The sequence below is a fragment of the Cebus imitator genome, unplaced genomic scaffold (assembly GCF_001604975.1).
Source record: "Cebus imitator isolate Cc_AM_T3 unplaced genomic scaffold, Cebus_imitator-1.0 Scaffold331, whole genome shotgun sequence".
Classification (NCBI taxonomy): Eukaryota; Metazoa; Chordata; class Mammalia; order Primates; family Cebidae; genus Cebus; species Cebus imitator.
This window is the reverse complement of record NW_016107646.1, coordinates 54,935-61,521: the sequence shown is the minus strand read 5'-3', so window position 1 is coordinate 61,521 and position 6,587 is coordinate 54,935. Positions and strand designations below refer to the sequence as shown.

General features: G+C 49.9%; 1 protein-coding gene across 5 annotated transcripts in view; it reads right to left on the bottom strand.

Moving 5' to 3' along the window:
- Nucleotides 1–5,288, bottom strand: part of MATN2 (matrilin 2) — a 177,833-nt gene extending 172,545 nt beyond the window's left edge. For 3 of the 5 annotated variants that reach the window (XM_017504984.2, XM_017504988.2, XM_017504990.2), the window contains exon 1: nt 4,861–5,122. The gene's annotated coding sequence lies outside the window, so the exon portion shown is untranslated. Of the gene's footprint in view, nt 1–4,470; nt 4,772–4,860 lie in introns of those variants that run through there. The other 2 variants (XM_017504986.2, XM_017504985.2) reach the window with 2 other exon arrangements.
- Between the last annotated feature and the right edge of the window lie 1,299 nt (nt 5,289–6,587).

Genomic DNA, 6,587 nt, shown 5'->3' with positions numbered 1-6,587 from the left:
AAAAAAAAAAAAAAAAAAAAAAAAAGAAATTTACGAATATAATATTCAACAAAATAACATTCAAAAATAGACAAAATGTATCTACAATCATAGGAATCAGGATTGTGGTTATACCTGGGGTGTTAGTGCACAGAAAGGGGCTGAGGGGGGATTCTGAGTGCTGGCAATGTTCTATTTATTGATCAAAATACTGGTTACACATGGGTTTATGTCATGAAAATTACTCCAGCTGCATCCTTGATTAGCGTACTTTTCTGTATGTAAACTTCAGTAAGAAGTTTGTAGGCCAGGCACAGTGGCTCAAGCCTGTAATGCTAGCACTTTGGGAGGCCGAGGTGAGCAGACTGCTTGAGCTCAGGAGTTCAAGACCAGCCTGGACAATATAGTGAGACCCTGTCTCTACAAAAAAAAATACAAAAATTAGCTGAGCATGGTGGCACACACCTGTAGTCCCAGCTACTCAAGAGGCTGAGGTAGGAGGTTAGCTAGAGCCCAGGAGGCAAGGTTGCAGTGAGCTGGGATCACACCACTGCACTCCAGCCTGGGTGACAGAGTCAGACCCTGTCTCAAAAGAAAAAAAGAAAAGTTTGCTTAAAAAAACAGGCAAATACGGTTGAGTGCAGTGGCTCATGCCTGTAATCCCAGCACTTTGGGCGGCCAAGGTGGGCAGATCGCACGGTCTGGAGTTCGAGAACAGCTTGGCCAACATGGTGAAACTGTCTCCACTAAAAATACAAAAATTAGTTGGGCAAGTCTGAGAAAAACTCTGTCTCAAAAAGAAAAAAAAAAAAGACATATGAAAACAAACTCACCTAACTGGTAGGGTAGAAGGAGAAGCCCTAAACAGAAGTGAGCTAAAACTCTTTGATTTAGATCATTTTCTCTAATACTCTAGTATTTCTTTTTTCTAAATGGTTTTTCTTACCATCATGCCCAGTCTAATACTCTAATATTTCTGGCAGATAGAATAATGCCCCTCAAATATGTCTATGGCCTAATCCCCAGAATCTGTCACTGTGTTGCCTTACATGGCAAAAGGGACTTTGGGCCAGGCACAGCGGCTCACACCTGTAATCCCAGCACTTTGGGAGGCCAAGGTGACCAGGTCACCTGAGGTCAGGAGTTCGAAACCAGGCTGGCCAACATGGTGAAACCCTGTCTCTCTTAAAAATACAAAAAATTAGCTGGGCGTGGTAGCTCATGGCCATAATTCCACCTATTTAGGAGGCTGAAGCAGGAAAATCGCTTGAACCTGGGAGAGGGAGGCTGCAGTGTGCTGAGATCACATCACTGCACTCTGGCCTGGGTATTAGAGCGAGACTCTGTCTCGAAATAAAAAAAGGTGTGGGGGGGGACTTTCCAGATGTGATTAACTTAGGAATTCCGAGATGTAGTGATTAGCCCAGATTTTCTAGGTAGGGTTTTGTAAATGGGAGACAGGAGAGTCAGGATGGGAAGAAGGGCTGGAAGATGCTGTTACTGGCTTTGAGGATGGAAGAAGGAACCAGGAGCCAAGAAATGAAGTCAGCTTTCAGAAGTCAGAAAATGAACAACATTTTCCCAAGGGCCTACAAAAAGGAACCACAGAGCCCTGTTGACACCTTGATTTTAGCTCTATGAAACCCATTCAGAGTTCCGAACTCCAGAAACACAAGATAACAACTTTGGGTTGTTTTAAACCACTATGTTTGTGAAATTTGTTATAGCAGCAATAGGTAACTAATACAACAACATAAAATAACTACAGTGTATCCCCATGGGCAGTGAGCCCCACTTTCTGTAAGTAGATAAAAGTTCCTCTGACAGTACTTTTAGAATAACTTTCCAAAAATGTTAGCTGGTCCACCTGCCCACTGATTTTTACATGCAGGTATTTTGTGAAATTTTCCATTTCAATTGACTCACTTTGAGTACTTTACATCCTTCACACACTGTTGTATAAATTCACATTAATTATTTCATTTAACCCTTACAACAAACCTGTGACATAGTATCACACCCACTTGACAGATGATAAAACCGAGGCTCGGACAATAATAGTAAGCAAAGCTAAGAAATATTGAGCATTTATTCTGATCTAGGAACTGTACACATGTTAACTAATCTAATTCTCCCAAAAATCCTATTCCTCATTTACAGATGAAGAAACAGATGTCACGCACAGAGAGTCTAAGTAACTTCCCAAAATCTTTGCAAGTATAAGGGGCTGTGACTGGAACCCAGATCCTTGGGGCGCCAAGAGCAGTGTGCTTTGGGTTGTACCCCCACTCCATCTCATCCATGTCAAAGCCACTGTCATAGTCATTACCACAAGTTACTGGCAACAGCCCAGGCTTCTGGAATTCGGCCCAGCCCTGTCATTCCACCTGAGCCCCCTTCAGGCAGTGAGTGCTGTCTGCCGAATGCAAGCCAGGGTTCAAGGATGGTTTCATGGGCTGAAGCTCCAAGTGGCAAGGGGCCCCTTGGAAGGACCTCCCTGGCACTGTTCACTAGCCACAGCAACCACATGCCCCATTCTCCCCTTGGCATATGCTCAGCCTCCCTCTTTTCTTGGCCCTCTTGAGTTACCTCCCCATATGCTTTAAGCAGGGGAGTCCTCCATAGCTTCCATAGAAGACAGGGAATCCCTGAAATGGACGCTGTTGCATGTGCTACAGACCAGAGGGCAGCGAGTCCCAGGAGCAGCACTGGGATTTTTTTTTTTTTTTTTTTGAGACGGAGTTTTGCTCTTGTTGCCCAGGCTGCAGTGCAATGGTGAGCGCGATCTTGGCTCACCACAACCTCTGCCTCCTGGATTCAAGTGATTCTCCTGCCTCAGCCTCCTGAGTAACTGGGATTACAGGCCTGTGCCACCACACCCGGCTAATTTTGTATTTGTAGTAGAGATGGGGTTTCTCCCTGTTGGTCAGGCTGGTCTCGAACTCCTGACCTCAGGTGACCCACCCACCTCTGCCTCCCAAAGTGCTGGGATTGCAGCCATGACCCACCGCACCCCGCTACTTGACTGGTCTTAAACCTCTCCCGCTCACCTCTCCCATTGCTTGCTCAGCCTCACACCCCAACACCTTGCCCAAGCCAGCGTGATACCCTCCACACCCTCTTCAGCCAGCTTTTCCTGAGTTCTAAACCTCTTTTCCCCTTTTCCTCTCCCCACCTCACCCCTTGTCCTCTCTTAGGTGCCAGCTAGAACTATTTTTATATAAACTGTGGAATTTTTTTCCCCAGAAACTTCCAGTGGCTCTCTTATTTCAAAAAGCAAATATCTCTCCTTTTCTTTAAATCTCAGTTTTAAACTACCTTTTAACTACCACGCTTTTAACTACCTTTTGCTAAACAAAGACATGTGGCATTTGCTGATAAGAGCTTAGGGCATGACAGCTGCTCAAGGGCGTTTCAGATTTGGACTCTTCTCTGACACCTCCAGCAAGTGAGTTCATGGCTCTAGGTTGCCTGGGTCTGCACTCTGGGAACAAGGAACCCCAGAGCCCCGATTTATAGAAGACAGTGTCCTGGTAACTTGGGGGCCTGAGATTCAATTCTATTGGCAGAAATAAAAGTAAAAAGTGTGGACAGATAGGAAACTGCAAGGTGAAGAGCCACAAGTATCTCGTTCTCCACGGAGGATTCTAAGCACCAAGTTTCAGGGGCTGAGAGGAAACGTTCCAGACTATAAACCCATCTTGGTAATTTGACATGGTTTTATGAGGTTATCCCTTTGGAAGCACACAGGGAGAACTGTGCCCGAGTGGACTCCGGCAAGGAAATGGCATTTGAATACAGGCCAGTTCTTATCTGCCACCCTCGCGTATCCATGGAGAGCCTCTTTCTGAAGTGGGGAAGAGGTACATTCATTGCTCATAGCAGCTCTTGCTATTTCTGGAAAGACAAGCGATGGAGCTCACCTAATCTTAGGATGCTCCTGGAGAAGTTCTAAGGACTTCACTTGCCATGTCTCATTTAATCCTCACAGCCCTGTGGATATTACCATCCTCATTAGACAGATGAAGAAACTGAGGCATACAGTAGTTGGGTAGCTTCAAGTTATCAACTCTGTAAACTTCACAGCTGGGGTTGGAACCCAAGCAAGCTGACCCAAGCTTGGTGCAGATGCATTGTGGCTTCCTGATTTATGACAATTTGAAACTTGGTCAACTGGGTTTGATCAGGGTGGGCGTGTGTGTCTCTGAGGAGAGCACCTTCCTGTGCCCCCAGTCCTGGAGACCCTACCAGGGACAGCCCCCATTTCTCTGTCCTCTCCCCAAACGGCTCCAAACTGTTCTGGGGTTTCTACCAACTACCACAAAATGCCTTCCCCTTTCTCTCCCTCTTCCACAGTATAGGGAAGCTGGAGCTTTGGCTGCCATAGAGGCCCAAGAACAAAACCAGATCACAAGGGCATGAAAATATCAGGTTCCAAAGAGGTAAGAGGGAGCCATTGGCTGTCCCTGGACTAGGAATCACCCCGCATACCCGCTCAACAAGTCTCCCTTTCCCCGGGTCTGGGTGGCCCGGGTCTGGGAGTCCCCGCTGCGGGGCACAGCGCCTCCACCGGGCCCTCTGGCGCGGCTGCGGCGCGGCGCGTCCTGCGCAGGGAGCGCGCCCAGTTCTCTGGGCCCGGGTGGCGGGACTTCTCGGGCCGAGGGGTCGGGCAGCGCCGCCTTCCCACTTCCGCTGTCCTCGGAGGGGTCCGAGGGGTCTGCGGCGCCGGGTCCCAGGGGCGCTGGGGGCCGCAGTGCGGGGCTGGGGAGGGCGCCTGCGCGCGGGGCAGCCAGGGCTCGGTCTGTCTGTCTGTGGGTCTGTCCGCCTGCACCTCGGGGCCGCCCGGCCGCGCAGAGCAGGGGGAAAGCGCGCAGCGCTCACCTGCAGCCGTCCGCGCCTGGGAAGCGAGGCAGGGGCGCAGCCACCCGGGTCTTCCTCGTTGGCCTCTTCGCCTCGCCGAGGGCCGCGGCTCTCCTCGGGGATCGCTCGTGGGAGGCGAGGACGGAGTCCCAGCCGCTGCCGCTGCCGCTGTCTCTGCCGCCGCCTGCTCCAAGTCCCATCCCAGAGCTCTCCCCTCGCTTGCCGGCTGCCTGGGAGGCGCTGGGCAAGGGCGGGCGGGCGGCGGGGGAGGCGGTGCTGCGCGAGGGTGGGGAAGGAGGGGTGTCCTCTTTGGGGATGGGGAAGGCGCGGAGAGAGAGTGGCGGCGAGGGCGGCCCCACCCAGCAGGCAGCCCCGGGAGCTGGGCACTCTGGCGGCGCGCCTTGCCTGCTGTCACCTGGCTCCACGCAGTCCGTGTCCAAGCCCAGGCGGGCATCACTCAAGGGTCGGAAGCCGCAGACTAAGAACACAGGCAGCTTTAGGGACCAGTCGGGGTGGGAGTGTGGGGAGGGGTCTCCTGGGGGAAAGGAGACATGGCAGGAATCTTATATCTAGAGCTTTGGGTCGTGATCTGCAAGACTCACCCATTGACGACGGGGATGGAGAAAAAAGTGGTGAGAATTGGGCAAACAGATGACAAGCGCCAAGAGCTGTCTTGGCAGTACCCAGAGCACCCCACCAGTGCCAGTTCATATTAACAGAGCGTCCACTGGCTGGAGACCAGGCCCCAGGGTGGGGAGGGGGTAAAGATGCCAGGATGGAGAGAAGACAACATTCCTTCCCCGAGGGAGCAGGGAAAGTCTAGTTCAGACAAGACTTTTGAAATATAGGCTGAGACATTTGCAACTTAGCAAATTGGAGGAACCTCACCTTAGATGTCCCCACGGAGCCTTGGAGGGATGCAGAAGACAGGATTGGCTGGTGACAGTCAAAGTGGCCAGCACCCCACTCTACCAGCTCCCCAGCTCCTGAAGGCTGGGTGAGTGGCTCTACAACAGACCAAGACATCTCGTATAATGCTCCAAAATTCTATTCCCAAACCACTAACCAATGCACCCAGTTCAAGTTTTAACAAGCTACCAGGAGAGGCAGCAGCACTAACTAGTTTCAAAACCTCTGGACGTGCCACAGACTGATAATTTGGTGCTTTGGGCCGACTTCGTTTTGTTATTAACCAACACTCCTATTTGATGTTAGAGTTGGTTCCTGAAATACGAATAAACGTCATGTACAAAATCAATTCTTCAGGAAAGCTCCAGGAGGGGTAATTAAAATTCCAGCCATGAAGCAAGGGGTTAACATACTCAAGCCATCAGGCAACTCAATGGCACTTTAATATCCAGAAAGAATTGTGGATTCCTGTTCCTTTACCCAGTACCTTAAGCTCTCTGGGCACTCTTGGCTGCCTGCACTGATGAGAAATAGTTTTTTTTGTTATGTCTTTGGGAGGAGGTAGAAAACAGACCACCTGGAGGTCAGAAAACAGAGGAAAGTCTTCAGGAAATGTTTGGTCTCTGAAGTCTTGGATCCCATAGAAGAAAATTCTTCCTGAGTCTGGGCCAGTGAAAATCCCCTAGGAACTGGGGAAGTTGAGCTCCAGTTTATGGAAAGTTATATTTAAAATGTGTTGCCTTATTCCAAGACACCAGTGTGATGCAGTAATTTACCAGGAAAACAATAGCAACCCCCAACCCTTCCAAATTGTAAGGAAATTGTAATTTAGTAACTGA